Genomic DNA, 19,674 nt, shown 5'->3' with positions numbered 1-19,674 from the left:
AAGGTTGTATTCAATGGGAGAAGGAATGTTTGGAATGACATTAACACGTCAGGAAAATGAAGTTCGTCATCACCAACGAGCAGGGTTCAAAAAAATAAACATCCTCTAATATGTTACTTAGATGGTCAGGCTTTGGCTGCTCATGCTGCCGGCTGTTGCATCCTCTAGCCCGCCATCCTTGGTGTGACACCCATCGGTGTCGAAGTAGCTCTTCACTAAGTTATCCCAGAAATATCCTGCCTTCTGACATACCTCCTCCCTCTTAGGGTTCGACTTCGACATAACCAGATCCACAGCCAATCTTATCCGAGTTTCATTGTCAACCCTCTATAAACAATAAAATTAGCAATTGAGTTACTTCTACACAGGTTCATGGGTTTAGGGATTTTCCAAAACATTTTGCATCACACAATTACTCGTAAGTCACAAATTCACATACACATACGTAATAGAAACCAGGAAGCAACATGCGGTCGGGTTAGGGGAACACTTATGCATACCTCCAAGTCAAAGAATCCCCATAGATATGACAGCTCCATCCATTGAGCAACACAGATGCCACAATCATTGGACATTGGTGCTTGTTACCTGTCACAGGCTTTGAAAATTTGAAATCCGTGACTTGTGGTGGTTTGCTTTCTGACCTATCATAGAACTTTCCTTCTCGCAGCAATTGTTGGATGTACCTAGCCTGCAATGCCAAATGGACATCATACTCAGGTATAGTAAATTTAAATAATGGCACTCATCTTTATTTAGTAGAACACAAGGGATTGTCACGTGGTGAAACTACCACAAAATACATCTGCTTGATCCTGCCGTCACGCATATTTTGAGACTTCAGAGAGTCCAGATAAATCAGGGATTCATTCTGGATATCGATGATCATTAGGTACCAATGATGATTTAAGTGCATCGGTACATAGATCTGGGAAAAAAACTAGTTTAACATTTGGCAGGGACATATATAGATGGATCAAACCGCAAATCCATTGTCCTGTGGAATACAGGGGTGTACCTTCGTGAGATCATCAGCCCGGCCCATGTAGTGTTGCCAGATGTAGATAATGTCTCCTGGCAGAATGCGACAGGATTCAGGGCCACTTGCTGCATTATCGATATGATCTGTTAGTTTCCAATATGGCACTCGTGCTTACAATATACATAACAGAAGTTGGAGTAGTTGTTAAACAGTTGCTAAAACACCGTTTAAACACTTAATCTAGTCTAGCATGGTGAAATTAAAATTAGCAGACAAACGACATCATTCGGGGTTTAGGCGACATACTGCGAATGTCGTCGGAAGCCACCAGATGTGCCTATCTACTCGCTCATCAGTCAGCATAGTAGCTAGCAGAGTCAGCACCTGCACGAAGCGTCACAGTTGATTTCTAATTGTTAAAACAAAGCTTATCAATACAAACGATTAAACTAAGACAAGTAACAGTGAGTGGACTAAATGTTAGTTCAAACAACTTTACATTATCCACAACTTCGTCTCCCAGTCGCAACGTCCACAAAGCTTGCCTGTCTCCCTAGCAGTGTTCGTTGGGGATCAGCACCTCCCTGCAAGGGTTGATCAATCGAAATTAGAAGTTGTTAGAAAAAAATTATAGCAAAGAATAGTTGGAAAAAATAGCAGCATAGTAAAGGTGAAGAAATTCACTGGGACTTCAGCGTAAAACTAACAATATGTGAAATATGAGGAAGGAGTCATAATTAAACTAGCAGATGGGAGGAATGCGGCAGATGTACGCAGAAAATTGATTATACCATACTTTAATCCTGGGCCGAAGCCCAAGAAGGCCCCAAAAGGTTCAGAGGAAATTTGAAGGTCAAAGCATGGACGTTTTGCAAAGTGTTTACTCCTTATTTCATTAATATTTAACAAGAATTCAACTATGTTATTATCATATATCAACTAGGCTGTGAGATTCAACGATATTTAAGAAATACATTACAAGAAATTGTTCATTGTGGTTATTTATAATGCATCATTTTAGTAATAATTATATAGCTTACAGTTTTCCAAGGGACTTAATGAACCTTTTTATCTTTATGGACTTAGATATTTAAATGGAATGGATCACCTAAATTCCTAATGTTTTTGGGATGTAGTAATTGCAAACCGAACCATGGGCCTAAGGCCCAAATTTAAATAGCCCATTTCTTAACCAAATGGATTTTTTGGTGGCCAAAAAATGCATGCTTCTTTGACTTTGCCAAAAACTGAAAAATAAGGGAGGGGGGGAGCAGTTGTACTAAACTTTGGGAGATTGACCAAAAAACAAAAAAATTTGGGGAAGAGCCATGCACCAAATTAACGTTGTTACTACCTAATAACTCCTTTAAGTAATGAGCTAATAAGAAATACACAATGCTACACGGATGGCTTATTGTGATCCTTCATGAAAGAGTCTGGTTAAAAATGTCTAATGAGAAATGAGAACACAAATCTAAGATGCATATGGTGATGGAAGTTTTGGTTTACTAAAGCACCTTTACGAACCACCAGGACATGCAAGTAAGAACTGAAAAAATCAAACTATTAAAGTAAATTGACGAATGAGGGGGACGTACTTCATCGAGAGCCTCCGACCGAATACGTACGTAGCGACCGCTAACTCAACAGCCATAAAGTTGACACTAGCGGGGGGACGGAACACAACGTCAATACACTGCACAGTTGTCCGGCATGATATTTTATTTCTCCAACTCATAAAGATCATGTAAACTCCACAAAGGCGGGAACTAAGGAAGGTTATAGTACTTACGTGTGGGAGGTCTCCACCATCCATGAATCCCGATGCACCCACTCGGTAAAAGAGAGGGACTTTGTTACCACCGTGGGCACGAATGGTGTATCGACTGGAATCATTACCAGAAATGAACTCTAGCCGCCATTAAAAAAATTTGTCAAATGAATCCGGAAAACAAAGAAGCATTAGCTCGTGATAAAAAAATCTATAGATGTAAAAAACCTCGAAATAAAACAGTGTTCCAGTGAGAGACCAATAGTGAGTCCTTGCAGCATTGCTACCTTGAGTGGTTATTGCTTAACAGTGCTAGAATGTGATGCAGGCATTGTACCCTTTTTGTAGTCAGAATTTTTTGCATGGTCGAGGTTTGTGTTTACAGCATTCATCCCAGCGCCGATCTTGGCTATAATAGCATCGACGTCGTTAGTAACAGCCACCGTGTCGACATCCTCACAGGCCAGCTTCGACTTTCGGTGAGACTCCTTCTTTTGCTTCTTTGTGTCGTGCACAGCAATACCTTTAGTTGAACCATACTTCTCCTGGTGCGTTAGTGGCCTTTCTTGTCCTTTTGCATATTCTGACCACAGTATCTCCAGTAGGGTTCCGTGACCATCGACCGTACACTTAAGCTTCTTAATCTCCTCTGCCTGAGTTTCAACAATAGATCTAGTTGCTCCATCAGATCCAAGCAAAATCTGGAAACCCAAAGAAAACAAGTATCAACTAAAAATATAGACACACATTTGAAAGATAAAATCAACTAAAGAGATCCATTTGGAAATGATCATTAAGCAACCAACCTCACGCACTTTGTTGAACACGTCGATGATAGGATCATCCGAGGTGGAAAATACCTCCTCAGTCACAGTCGGCATCTGCTTTGCCTCTTCCACACCGGATTCATCTTTCGAGGTCATATGAGGACCACCAACATTCAGCAAAGTAGCCTTCCCCTTGTTTTTCATGTCTGCCTCCAACAATGTAGAGCAGAGAAGATTGCACCAACGTAATTGGCGCCAAGTTCACACGGGCCAACTAAAGAGATTGCGGGATGCAGTATGATGGAGATATGCCTTACCTCATATTGAAAAAGTTGAGGTAATGGGCTTGTAGATGTTAAGGCCCAAGTGTTGTAGGTTCATGAGAAGAAAGGCTTGGAGTTCTACAGAATAAACGGTCTCAAAGAAGCATAATTTTGGATTAGACAGCAAAAAGCACTAAAAGAGGTGCATTTTAGAGAGATAAGGTTTGAAATCTCGGATTTTTGCTTTGCACACATTTCGAGGTATTGATTATCTGATGTTGCTTCCAAAACACCCTTTCCTACTGAAACACTCTTTTCGAGTAGAGACTAATTCATTGGATGCAAAAGTCATCCATGAGGCCCAACTTGCAGGGCTGACTGAAAACCTATATTTGCATCAGCTTGCCACTACATGTATTGCCATTCCATTATCAATTTTTGATCCGTTAGTTTTTCTATAAACTAGTTAGCAGAACCACAACCTTATGGCACGGTGATTTTCACCCTCTGAATTTAACAGTTTGCTAATTATGGAACGTCATTCTAGCTAAATTGTATACACTGATCATGTAGACATTAACATAATTTAGTTTCGTAAAAATGTTGGGGATGAAGCAGCATATTAGAAAATACTAATTTCTTTTGACCAAAAACTTTGAATTAGTGTACCACCATGAAACAGAGTTCCCTCGTTAACATGGAATAAATTGTTATTAGGCAAAAATTAAGAGACTGTCTTGTGTTCCATTAATTTAGATATTACTTGTGCAAGGAGTTGGATACTCGTGCAGTTTAGAAGCAACTTAAATTGTCATATTAACACCTGTATCTAACCCCAAAATAAAATGGCATAACATTAACGACTAGATTAAATTTAAGCCATTACACAAATCATGAGCAACATAGCAGCAATAATATCAGTTTCAATCGGATATTTGCCAGCCACCCAAGTAGTCTAGCCCGAAAGAAAAAATTAACAAGTACAGCCAAATTACTAGTTCTAAATTACACTAACATAGAAATTCCAAAGCCTGGCATACCTCCATCCGAACCATGCATTACATGATCAGGCATGCACCCTATTCCTCTAACATCTCCCTAAACATTTCAATTTGTCCAGAAAGTTTCTTATTTTCTTTTTTCTAGTATATAGATTCTCTCACTCAATCTACCTACTTCGTCATCCCTCGACTGATTCAAACGTTCTTTGAGGCGGCCCAAGATGCGATCGTTGTAATCATGAATGGAATAACCAATAGCCCCAAGAATTTTATCAAGCATTGTGAATGAAACTTCTTGACGAGCAACACGTTTCTCATAGCACAAAGGACCATGAGCCACAAGATCTATACCTCTGCTATTATAAGGCAGAACCACCGTGAATCCAAATAGCACACGCTCATCATTCATGTTGATTTCCTGAGGAACAAAAAGGGGAGAACCAATTTTAAAAAATGAGCATGCCTACATCAACATCAACTCCATGTCTTCCACATACACGAAATGATCTTCTGTCCCTGTATCCGTAACTGTACGAGCCAAACCAAGTTATTGTTTCAGAATAATGCACATCTACAACATCACCATTACTCTGCCTTTACAGGAGTGCTACAAGAAAAATACTTATTCAAGATTAAAAATAATATAAATGATATTCCTGCTCACCAGTCACTCCAGTAGGGTTGCTGCCACCACTACCATCTCCAAAGTCCAAATTGTCAACTGCCATGAGGACGGAAGAAACTTTCTGACTCGAAGGGAGTGAACAGAAAGTACCTTCTAACAATCTTGACGGTCTTCTTCTCACCGGTTGAGCATGTGGTGTTGGCCGACGAGCGGGAGGAGATGCTGCACTACGCAGCCAAGCCAAGGCTTCCGACAGATCATGGAAGCCACGGTGTTCATTGTTCCGGAACCCGTTCACCTGATGCTCGCATTCCTCCCATGACCTGTAAATGCCTGGGACACGACCTCTTCGAACGGCATAGAAGGAAAAACGACCAGCTTCGGTCGTCATGACCATTAACACATGCAACTGTGGATGTATCTTCAAAGAATACAGGAAAAACGAAGAGTGTTGACACCACTATGAAAAGTATGAGGAAAGGATTTTATGATTTATGGATATATCCTTTAACACCCCCTCCCACCGGCCCAACCAAAATCCACGTGACTCTGATTTCACATTCACCCTAAACTAATTTTACTCACATAAAGATGGTAAAAACAACTTTTTTTAGTTGTTTGTTTAGCCACATTTAAAAATATGCTCTATGAAATATAAATTAGTAACAAAATATTACTTATAAATACGATTGAATCAGCAAATAAATTAAAATATAATTTTATAAATTTTAAAGAAAAGTTTTAAAATTTTAAAAATTTTAAATAAATACTGAACTCGTGAAAATTTATTAAATTCTCAAATTAAAAAAGTATTAAATGATAATGGCATAAAAACAAAAACATAACATTATAAAATTTATAAATAATAATAAAAAGTAAAATAATATAAACAAAAACAGATAGATTAGTATTTTTATGTTTGTATAGTTTAGTTATAGTTAAATAACAAAAAGGTAATTAGAATTAAACAAAAAAAAATTAACCTAAAGTTGATCCGCCTATAGAGATCCAAATCATAACAAAACAAATCTCATTCCAAATAATAACAATGATAATATAATACGTTGTTATCATAACACAAAAAATAAATATATGAAAGTTTTTATTTTTACTTGCATTTCATTAAAATCATGTTCATTTTTTTAGAGTAATATTTAACTCTTTGCATTGATTTTTTGGCCTTTTCTATTTTTCGATAAATATGACTTCTCTCAAAAATTCTCAAGCAATTACAGCAAAAACATTTGGCTAATATTTTATGTGGTAAAGTCATACAAAAAATACTAGACAGTGAACACCTCATGTAATTTTTACTAGTTTTTAATGTAATTTGGGTACATGATGCAACTACTACTCAATTGAATAGGAAAACAGGATCTTTGCTTTCATTTTTTTTCAAATTCTTTTTTTTTCTTAATAAAAAACCAATATAAATGAATCAAAAACTAATTCAAAGGGCATGATAACAAGATGTTACTTTTTGGACACGGTAACTAAAAAAATTAAAAATCCTCAACTTTATTCATTAGGTAGGTAATCATTATATGTAATAGATTACATTCCCAACACATTTCAATCTCAAAATAAATATACATAATGTTCACTGAAAACACTTAGGACCACTGCTAACCCGTCCTTTTTTTAGTTTCACTGTGATTCGTGCAATTGGAAAGCTCATCAAGTCCTCATCGACTCTTCCGTAACCCACCCTAATCTCCTCTACTTTTTTTTTGTGACCTAATCTCATCTACTTGAACCCAGAATATATGCTACATGCATCATTATGACAACACCAAACCTCCCACTAATAATAATAAATAATTGATATTCTAATAATTTCACCATAACATATACAGTTTATTATTTTAATTAATTTATATTTATAAATTACTATTTATTTTAGATCATTTTTATAGGTAAAATCATTTTATATAATTCATTTAGATTTTATGTTTTTAAAAATTTGTAATAAGAATACCAAATGTTTAATATCTTCGCCTTTTCATGGATAACTTGCTAAAAAATGTTATTAAATAATAATGTGAGGTTATCAAAAATATATTTATTCTTTTTTATATCTGTTTTTTACAATTTTTATATAGTATTTTGTTTAGTACTCTATTTAAGCATAATTATTATTTATTGTTATAACATCAAGTTAATATTTTTTCAATAAATTAATAATAACCATAGTTTTAGAAGTGAACTGCTGTTTGAACTACTTGGATTATTAAGTTACTGAGTCTCTAGTCCAACTACAAGTCAATGATTGAACCGGTTCACCCGTTCATATATAGATAAAAAATAAAAAAAATACTCAAACATTTATAATTAATATTTAAAATACATATTTTAACTAATTTTTTAAAAATTTCTAACTCTACTAAAATTAAATAGTACATAATGAATAAGTATTTTGTTAATCTCACTGTATCATGTTTGTCGTTGTTTTCTTCTAATATTAAAATAACTACTGTTTTCATTTTTTAATAATTTATTAAGTAGTTCATATACATTATACTACTATATACTACAACTATTTTAATAAAAACAATCATAAAAGATATTGTATACTTAAGAAAAGAAAAACTAGCTAACATTATAATTATCACCTTTATAAAAATAAGCTTAATCTAAGAATGAGTGACTTCAAAACTTAAATTAAAACAAACTAGATAGGAGTAAACTATTTTATGAAAGATATTTACATGTATTAACACTTGCAAGAATGTTAACAACAAGGTCAACGACAAACCTAAGGAAACTTTGGTGAAAACAAATGATTGCTAAATACTTCTTGCGTACGGTCTAAGGCCTTCGAACATGTCATCGTGTTCTCTCCTCTGGGCAACTGGAAAAATGATATGGAAAGAGGAAATATTCTTATCGGAGCCTGCTACCGACTTTAACGAAACTCATTCGCTGACCTTCTACAACAATAGAATGCATACTGTTGTCGGAGTTGCCTTGACCCAGTTGACTCAATATATAAACATTGCAACTTGTAGACAGTGGACCCTAAACCTAACAACAACTAACCAACACACATCTCTAAAATGAAAAAATAAAATTTACAACTAACCAAGATAAGATAGCAATAATAACAACTCAAATAAACAACAATAAACATAAATAACCTCAAATTGTATTAAAGAAAAATGGAAACTCAACTCGTGTTCCTAAACTAAAAATAGTAAAAAAATAAAACAATACACTAACAAAAAAAACCAGGTAATCTTAGATGGTAGGAGCTGATAATATAAACAATACTCAACTAAAACGGGATCAAAAACTAAAATTAGAGGGAAGTTAAATTAACACACCCGAAAACCCTAAAACAGGATGAAAACTTACTTGATCCGTGCTTCGAATGCTTCAGAAATTATTTTGTTCGGACCTAAAATGAGATTGAAATCGCCAAAAAAGTGTTCGTTCAGGCGAGTCACATGCCAGGGGTCATGCGTATGCGCCTATGATGCGTACGCACGGATTGAGGATGAAGCGTACGCACCAGTTGGAGAATTTACAGTATTTATTTTGTCATGAATCATCCATATTTGCATATTTTTTCTCTAACTTCCTAAGCCATCATAACCTTCTAATACTTATATCACTTAAACAAACATATCAATGTATCGAATGGAATAAAAGTGAATTAAATTTGTCAATTTTAAGCATGAAACGTATTTTCTTTTTAAAAAATTAGCCACAATTAGAAGGCAATTTACAAAAGCATGCAATCTTAATGAATAAGTGCAACGTAAGTTGTTAAAATTTCCTCTTCTCAGATAAAAATTCATCATAGAATTACGGATTTACAAGCATGTTCTTAGTCTCAGCCACTCAGGCCAGTTCATGATGAACCCATTGTGTTTTGTTTTCTTTAGAGTAGTTTTTCAAAATGGAATGCTCGTGATCTCTAATTTTTCATATATTTCTGTTGTTAAACATTAGTTTACTTTTCAACTAACTACAGTGCAAAATATTGTATACAGTCATGCAATCACATCTGTTCTTTTAAATGACATTCACGTGATCACTTTAAAAATTAGTTTTTTCCTCCGGTAGTACTACGTAATTAATTGCACGTGCAAAACAACTATATACAGATCAAAATTAGCTTCTATTAAATATATCATAAAAATTTTGTATGAATATGCCTTTTAATTTCAAATATGCCTAAAAGAATTTTTTATTATTCTATATCCAAACTTCTCCATTCGAGCATGTACTATAATAACAATTTTAGGCTACAAACATAAATACTGTAATTATTACTCTATCATTACAATTTTTTGTCTACGTTAACATTTGGTAGCAATAAATATTTTTTTATTACAATTTTTTAGTAACTTCTTTGTCTTTAAATTTTTGGTTGGGTATAGTGTATAGATATTTTTAAATAAATTTTTTTATAAATCAAAATTTTATAAAAAATAAATTAATATTCATAATTTAAATTATGTAACCAAATTCATCAAGATAATGTTTAAGCATACACATTTAGTATTTATTCATACATACATGATTTTTCATTTATATTATATCTTAACAACAGTATATTTTTATAATACTGTGCATAATAATGTGTTCATATAATATTTAATAAAATATATCATTTGCAATTTTATAAGACAAGAATCATTTTTTGTGGACGTATTATATATTTTGGTGTTTTTAGATATCCAAATAAATATAAAACAAATCAAACTTTATTATTTGATTCACTTTTATAGTATTTTTATTTTAATTTAAAATGATTCATTAAATTCTGCATATGGATTATGCTAATTGGATGAAAGCCCAAACTTAGAAAGGATTAGTAGAGGCAGCGAGGTCCTATTTTATTTTTTCTGTGAATAATTATAATTGGAGTGATGTTTGGGTTTCTTGGATATTGAATAAAAATAATGTTAATATATGCTATATTTTTTGGCCTATGACAAAAAAAATACGTTTTTGTCCAACAACGAAAAAAGGGCCAAGGCTTGGGCCCTTAATTACCCAAAATTAATTACTCATTATAACATTTAGTTATACAACCTAATTATAACTCTTCTCACGTGATTCTATAAATTTTTCCTGCAATCTCTCTAAAACCCTGAACAATTTGTCCCCTACCTATACCTCCTGGCACCTGTCATCACCATAGCTTGCCACCAATTATCTACACATGTAAATACTAAATTAATATCTATACTACTTGCCTATATATATATATATAGAAAGCATGTAAACCACATTCGGGTTGCTTTCTTTCCTTATTTATATATGTGTGTGTATATATATATATATAATGGTATCCTAAATTAATATTCTAATTTCCGATTTTAACAGGACACGTGTCACAACTCCCGCTCATGTTAGGTTAGTGAATTCTTTTTTTCAACGTCCGTATTTCATTCTCAATTTTCAACTCCGGTATTTTACCGGTCTTAAATTTCATGAATCCATCTACCCAATTCATCCTTTTGAGTGTTGACAATTCAATGATTTTTGCTGCTGCCATTTATTGCCGACATCAGTCCATTTCTTAGTTGTTGTCCATATTCTTGCTCTCATGGTATCCATTAGTAAGTGTCGAAGAGTTTATACAATTTTTTATTTGTTAGCAAACTAATAAACTATGAAGCACAATAAAATTTATCTACTAATGTATAATGTATATCCATTAATGTATTGGGTATTACATGTCTATTACATGTTATATTATTAGCTATTACATATCTTTATGTATTTATTTATATTTATACTGGTATTTATTTTCTATTGTCTTTGAATGTATTAATCTATGTATGTATCTATGTATTAAGCTACCTATCTGTACTGTATAACTATGTCTTTATGCATCTATTTATTAATTATTTATTTATTCATTAATTTATTTATGTATTTGCTGATTTTTTATTTATATATTATCTATTGTTTATGCATTTGTTTCTGCATTTAAGGAGAGCAACACCCACGGTGTAGAAAATCACACCAACTAACGAAATCATTATCCTGTTTACAGAGCATTTCCTCATTCCTCGCTAGCATAGAATCTCAGCACCGATTTGGAATGTCCCGAGCAACAGTTAAGGAGGCTGATCATGCCTTCCGCGGTGGACATTGCAGGGATGAAGTCAATTTGAACATCTCTGCACTGCCAACGGATCTGATTTTGAAGATATTTCTTCGTTCTGACGGAAAAATCATAGGAAGAGGGAGGTGTATGTCGCGTGATTAGTACAATATATTGAACCGGACGGATAATATGGTAACTCATTTCAAATCGGCCGGGGGGGGGGAAGGCGGTGGTTCTTCACTTGGACAACCCCCTAAAAGAGGCTGACTGTGGGCGACTTTCTATGTTCGTGCTTGAAACTCATGTCGCCGTTCCGATTGCTGCTCCTCTTGACTGGACGTGGTTTTCCATGGTGGGTACAGACGCTGCCAAGGTATGTGCAAGATACTCAATGGATGGTCGTTCGAGTTCATTGATCACTTGGAACTCGTTCGGTTCCTAGAGGTCTGTTATTCCTGATCCGGGGTCTGACGGTTACCACTTCAACCACCGTGATGAATGGTCTGCTTATGCCTTTCTCAGCATGGTGGGTTGTGATGATTACAAGATTCTCAGCCTCACGAAGCATCACTTGACAACTCCTGGTTACGACATGCAGATGTATCTCTCGAGTGCGGGTTAGTGGAGTCCCGTTGCGCGGACCCCGCCAATGATTGATAGACTAAGCAGTGGGTATGCCGTGGCCAACAACTGTGTGTTTTGGGTCAATAGTGAAGGTAGATTAAGGAAGAAACCGGTCTCTATGGTTCAGTACGCAACGGTGGAGTCTGCGTGGGATGAGATAGAAATAAACGCAACCGCATGTGTTGATCATCCCACGTTGATTTCCCACCACGATCATGTGGATTTCGTTACCTATGAGCAGTCCGCTTTAAGGTTCGGAGTACATGTGATGACCATCAACCTTGGACCTGTAGGCACAATGGAGTGGGGTTGGCATCTCTTTATTGGCGATCCTAACCTTACCGAAACACCGTCTGTTAAGTTTGGTCGCGACCTCCTCCGGATCAGCCATTCTATCTGTGATTTCGACACTGTTCAGTTGTCGCTTGATGCGGTCATTTCGGAGGCCCAGTTCCACTCTATTGGTCTGACTGACGGCGTTGCGAGGTTCATTGGGCGCGTGACAAGGCCTGGAGTTGTTTGCATCAAGGGGTGCATGGGGTTTTCTCTAGAAGTCTGAATATTGCTGAATAACGTGTTGTTGTTTCCGCGTTGTATTTTGCGCTTTGCTTTGTTAAGATTTCTGTATGCACTTTGTGAACAAATTAATGGTTTCCCATTTGTAATATTTAATTGTGGCCCCTGATTTGATTGCATGCTATCCTCGGGGGCTGATTAGTTCGCTATGATTCTGATCTTCATCTCCATGTCTTTGGATCTATCAATGTTTAATGTGTTATTTATATTTTATAAACCCCACTGTATATCCCGCGATTATTATGTAATGTATTGTGTAGTTTATATTAGTGAGGCCGAATCTGGATTTGGTGATAACGAAAATGGCTGGTTTGGCCAGGCAGCTTGTGTTGCGGTTCATTTTTTCCTCTCTTTGCAACTTATCATATTTTAGTCCCAGCCGGGCTATGTTGCTTTGGACTAGCATTTTGTTCTGGCCATTCTATTAGGAAGATATTAATTCATGCATCATTTTATTTTCAAGCATTGCCGGCCTTTTATCCTGACATGGGCCCAATCTGTTCTCTTTGTAACTATGGATTAGGTGAGCATTGGCCCACTGTGATGTTTTGACCTTATCCTCGTGCATCCATCCTTCTTTCCCCTCCAAACCCTTGATTCCGCCGTCACTCCCTTCACTTAGGCGGGCACAGCAAGGCATGTGAGGGATCGTTTTGCCGGTCCTTCTTTTAGCCGTTATTGTGGATCTTGCTCCTCACCATGTCCAGCACGCTATCTGTTCCATATTACCTCGGTAATTCGTTATTCATCTATTCTTTTTGTTATGTACTTTATGTTTTTTTTATCACAATGATTTCACAAATAAAACCTCCTCAGATGCTTATCATGCTATGATGTACCATAAAGTGCGTCCTCCAACCTTATGTATGTAACATTGTTTTGTATTAACTTTTCCAAGACGATCCCATTCGTTGAATCTGAATAATTTCTTTGACCACAAGTTTAGACACCCTTGGCTTTTGAGCTACCTGTGGTCCGCTGCAGCTCCGACATTTATGCGGCAAGGTACATTTCAGGAATTTCGAGGATATACGATTTGTTGGCACATTTTTGGTTGACTTTGGACTCCTCCCTGCGCAGGTAATTTTTCATTTGTTCTTTTTGGTTATAATGGTAATAGTAATAATACCTTCAAATAATAGTCATCCTCACTGTTTTCGTCTATTTCGTTGTTTAGTATTTATATGCAGAATACATTTTAATGTGCGATGTTGTTATTCTTTGCTAATCTGATTTTGTGTGATTAACTTTAGCTATTAAGGATTACTGATGATCTTTAAATTGGTGAAGAAGCTATTAAATTTTATCAAGCCATGTCTTTTAATCTGCTACAATCCTCCCTAATCTAACCCTAGCTACCTAACTTTTGCTGTTCAAGTTTAGCGATGATCTCTACGCTGAATAACAACCGATTAGATGCAATAAAGCAACGCCTTTAATCGTGCTCCCCTAATTTTTGTCTGCCAAATTAATTCTTGTGTTTTCTACGGCCATGCCTATATGTTAGACCAGCATTTAGATTGCACAAACATATTTCGTTGTTTAGTATTTATATGCAAAATTTATTTTAATGTGCGCCGCTGCTATGCCCTGCTACTTTGATTTTGGGTGACTAACTTTAGCTATTAAGGATTACTGATGATATTTAAATTGGTAAACAAGATATTAAGTCTTATCAAGCCATTCCTTTTAATATGTTGTTGTCCCTCGCTAATCTAACCTTGGCTACCCAACTTTTTCTATTCAAGTTTAGTGATGATCATTAAATTGGTAAACAACCAATTAGATACAATCAAGCAACGCCTTTAATTGTGCTTCCCCTAATTTTTGTCTGTCAAATTAATTCTTGTGTGATCTACTGCCATGCCTATCTATTAGACCAGCATTTAGATTGCACATACATATACATATACACTTTTGAAATCTTTCGCAGTGTTCATTTTTTACTATAACGTTCCGGTTTCTTTTTTGCTTGGTTCCCATGTATCCCTCCATGTATCGTATATCCCCCGGACTTCCCCATTCAGCTTTTCTTACCCTCCATTTCATTCTTCTTAGTGAATCAATGCAATTAATTACTTTAGTTGTGTTCCAGTCTTTCTCATTCGTCCTGTTCAACCCCTGTGACTCTCTGGTGACAAGACATTTTTCTACTTGGAGTAATTGAACTTCAGTTTATATCCTTGCTTCAAAATTTACTGTGAATTTCATTTAATGGTACTCTATCTTCTTTCAGTCATACTTATGTATGGAGTAATTAAACTAAGTAATTATCACTGTTATTTTTAGACTTCACCCTACTTGTTTGCTGACTAATTTCAACCAATGAGTTGCATTTATTGATTACCTGTCTACTATTCATTTTCATCGGGCTTTCTTCGAGAGGCGGGAACTTTTTCTTCTTCAATTTTTTTTCACTTTGGTTAAGGACTGCGTATAAAGTGCTTCGTATAGTCTCCGTAATTAATTATGCACCATCGAGATGAATTCTTTTTTTGCTTTTCTTATAAATTTGACCTCTTTTTTTAGGATATATCATTGTCATTAGACTATACAGTATATATTATATTATATACGTATTATATTATCGTCATTATCATGATTATTGATCGTTGTATTACATGCTAAATATTCGAGCTGGGTTATCTGCTAAGCCGTTTGATCATCACATCAACTGAGATTCTATGCATTGTGCTTCGGGGGGCCCAAATTTTATTAATGACCACCACTTGGTTCCTTAGATCCTTGAACAGCATCAGCTTAATATTTTTTTGGTCACTAGGTCAAATTCTAATAACTTTGCTTTGTCATTTTAGTCGGTTAATATGTCCCACTATCAATTACTTCAGTGTTTAATTTACCTTACCCAATTTATTCTCATAAATATAATCCCAGTGTTCACATTTCTATTAGTCACGTCACTTAGGAAGTATTTTTGTTATTATATCTTCAATATTTATTCATGTCAATCCTTTAAGCTATCTAATCCAATCTCTTCTTTGGTATTCGGGTCAGGGTGGCCCAAACAATATACCTGACCACGGCTTCGATTCCCTATATGTTATAACAATACCAATAACTATGACACCATCTGCGCAATTGGTTTATTCAGTGGTTAGATAATATAATTGTCATTATTATTGTATTATTCAAATATTTTTTTTAAATCATTATTTTTATCTCTCACATATTTTGAACAATTACAACAACAATTATTATTATTATTTATACTATAACATTTATTTTTGATAGGCACGGATTACTTTTTATCATAAATATTTTAATTTAGGCTATCTAATCAGGGGTCTTCTTTGCTATCCAGGCGAGGGTGGCCCAAATAATATACCTCACCAGGGTCTCGATTCCCTGTATGCTATAAGAATAACATTAATTATTACTGGATTTACTCAATTGATTTCTTCGTTGGTTACATAATATAATTGTCATTATTATTGTATTCTCCAATTATTGTTTATGAATTTTTTATTTTATCTCTCACTCTTTAATCAATTACAACAATGATTTTATTATTATTATTAATATTATTAATATAACATTAATATCTTTTTAGGCACCGCTTACTCTTTATTATAAAATATAAAATATAAATAAATTATAAATAAATATAAATATGTGAATAGGTCTTTCATAACCCTGCCCATATCCATAAGCATATCTCACACACACACACACACACACACACACACACACACACATATATATATATTCTCGGTCTACCCTACATCAATAACTCAATCCACCACATTCCACACCTTCCCAACCACTCTCCACCATTCCGCTGTTTCCCTGGACTTTGGTTTTTTATTAGCCATGCGGTCACTATCTGAAACGTTGTAAAAGTTTATTTACGGTTTGATGGACCATGGGTAAGTGAGCAATATGCATCTTGCTTTCTATTTATATTCAGACACACATACCTATATGTTCCTTTTGTAGCGTTTTCTGTAGACAATCTTACCCAATATGAGAGATTCTTGTCTGTACATAGCATCTTATATTGTTGATCTTTTTGTGAAGTATGTGTCTTTGTCCATCTGCTGACCCAAGCGACAATGGTGATCCCAATCCTGATTTTTATAGGCTTCTATTCCTTACATTGGATCTCGTGGCCGTACGTTTCCTTTTGCCTCAAAACCTCACTTATTCATATATTCTATCTATTTAATATACTCTAATTCTAACATAAAAATAATCATCTGAAACGTTATCTTTTATGGCACTCACACCTCCATCCTTTTTTCCTTTGGCTAAATGGCTGCATGCCATATTTTCATCGGTTCTTTTAATCTATCACATACATTTATATTCAAATTTATCTATGTATATAGCACATTATTTACATGATATATATTGTGTCCATATATATGAGTTGAAAAGTTTTTTATTATAGAAATATTTAACATATTAACATATAACATATTTAGTATATTTAATATATTGTCTCCATATACATGAGTTGAAAAGTTCTGGATAATAGAAATATATATTTACATATTTGTATATTTATATTTATTTATATATTTATATATGGGGAGACTGCCAGAAACCCAAGAGGTCTTCATGCACGTACGTATACTTAGCTATTCTAATTTTTTTCTTATGCCAATGTCGGTGTTTGACATATATATACATATATATAAAGTTTTTTTTAAGTTTGTCTCTCCTCTCTCTATATGTTTTTCAGAGACGAGTTTCAGTCCCCGATCTGTTTTAACGCGCTTTTCGTCATGAACTCGGTGATTTCATGATGTTTAAGGACAACCATGGGAATGAGTTACGCGTCATGTTAGACAAGGTTGGTAACAATGCATTTTTTTTCAAGGGATTTCATTTCATAGTTGCCGCGTACAACATAAAACATGGGGCTTGGATGCGTGCCTATTATGAAGGTGATGGCACCCTATGCACCTCTATAAGGAACTTTGACGGATCTCGCATTGTGTATCCAAAGTCACATTCTCGAAGTAGCTTCACTGCTCCAGCAGTCAGTAGGGTTAATCTTCACCGAGCAGGCGTCCTGTCTTGTGATGTGATCCATACGGGCAACGTCATACCTCCATTTTCCATTGAATACACTCCTCCAACTTCTCCTGTTCGTGGCAACGCCTTCGGTAGTCCACAATATTCAACCAACAGCCTAGGTTGTCCTGTGTATTTTGCCTCGACTTTTTCATAAGCTAATCTGGTGGGACAAGTTGACCTCAGTTCGCAGAGGCAATCGCTTAGTCCGCCCCTTGTAGGAGGTAACGGCCAAATTTTTTAATATTAACCAATGGTGTTGGGGTTTTCTCTCTTCCATAAATTTTTTATTTTTTTTTCTTAAATCGGTTCAATGGGTATCTAAGCATTAGAAGTTTCTGATAATATTTTTGGCTACAGATGCTGGCGGCTTCTCCAAGTGGATTTGTCGTTAGATTTGTTTTCGATGTTGCCTTGCGACCGAGGATGCTCCTACTCATTCCTAATCCAACTTTCAAGTTTAAACTCAACTCTTCACTGTTTCTTCATTCGTGCTTTGGCATGTCGTTGATCCTATTTTGTTTCTTTTCTTTTGTTAATTTATCCCCGGACGTGTGGGCCAGTGCATTTTAAACCTTTGTCGTTCCAATCAGGCTTATGGATAACTATGCTTTGTGTTTTATAATTTCTTATATATGTATCTAATCTTTCTAATATATATTATATTATATTATTTATAATTATAATACACTGTGCTATATAAATTAGTATCGTAAGTATCGTATTAGTTTCATGTGCACCTATATTACGTCAACCATCTCGATGCTTATAATCATAAATTAATATGCATGGATAATAGTATTCATATAAATCATTGTGGAAATTGTAGAAATATATTTAATAATACGAATAATGTACGCTCCTGATTTCATTATTAAATCAGCTTACGTGGCTTGAGGATACATTGATTGATATTCATTGATAATTGATGTTGATATTGTTAATTGATAAATCATAATTTATAACTTACATTAACATACATTACAACGAAGCTAATATTATAATCGTGATATACTTTTTTATACTATTCTCTATTTTCTATACATATATATGTATGTATACATATATACATATACTATATACTATATATTTTATTTCCAAATAACTCCTACTATTACTTGGCTATATTACTATTACTATTTTAGTATATTACTATTATATATATATATATATATATATATATATATATATATATATATATATATATATATATATATATATATATATATATATAACACTATACACCATACACCATTCTGATCTCTTCAACACTTAAATTAATTTTATTACCTATACATCTTAACAATTGTTTCCATTCAATTAATGCATCTACTACTTTGACTTTGCTGTTATCCTCTCCCATTCCCTTTAACTAAAAAAAGAGAACTATCCAATTCCTTCTCGCTTCAAATTGGTTTCTTCATCCGTTAGCCATTCTAGCTCATTTGCTACCATGCTGGATATATTTTAGCAAGAGGCGAGTTGGTTAACTATTTTTTTTTGCATGTTAAAGCTTTTGTTGTGGTTATCATCGGCCAAGCAATCTGATTTTGTTTTGTTCCCGGTCCTTTCCATCATTTTTTCCATGAGATTGGTGGTTCTTTTAGTATAGTTACTTGCCCAGCCTCCCACAAACATCGTTTCAGTCTTGCTGGGTTACTTCTGCTTGCCTGCTTGATATTGGGTATGTTGGTAATCTCTACCTTTGTTTTGGCTAAATTCATTCGATCATTTTCTTTGTTGTTTGTGACTGGCACTATTTTGCTGGCTAATGGTGTCATTGCACTTTCTGCTGCGGCCTGTTTTGTGTTTCAGGAAACATGTCTAATTTATTCCTCTCAGTAGTTGCACGTAGATGCATTTTTTTGTGTGGACTCCTGCTTGGTGCATCTTTTTCTTCCGTCACATAAGCGTATGATGCACAAATTATGATATGTGATTGATGTAAACATTATTGT

General features: G+C 34.7%; 1 long non-coding RNA gene across 1 annotated transcript; it reads left to right on the top strand.

Moving 5' to 3' along the window:
* Positions 1-13,268: 13,268 nt before the first annotated feature.
* LOC112735995 (uncharacterized) lies at positions 13,269-18,311 on the top strand. Its single transcript, XR_003812866.2, has 4 exons — positions 13,269-13,409; positions 13,623-13,756; positions 17,382-17,940; positions 18,077-18,311. It is a non-coding gene; the product is annotated as an uncharacterized lncRNA (long non-coding RNA).
* The last annotated feature ends 1,363 nt before the right edge of the window (positions 18,312-19,674 follow it).

Source organism: Arachis hypogaea, chromosome 13, assembly GCF_003086295.3.
Source record: "Arachis hypogaea cultivar Tifrunner chromosome 13, arahy.Tifrunner.gnm2.J5K5, whole genome shotgun sequence".
NCBI lineage: Eukaryota > Viridiplantae > Streptophyta > Magnoliopsida > Fabales > Fabaceae > Arachis > Arachis hypogaea.
Note: the sequence above shows the minus strand (reverse complement) of the source record. Positions and strands in the feature narration are given on the sequence as shown.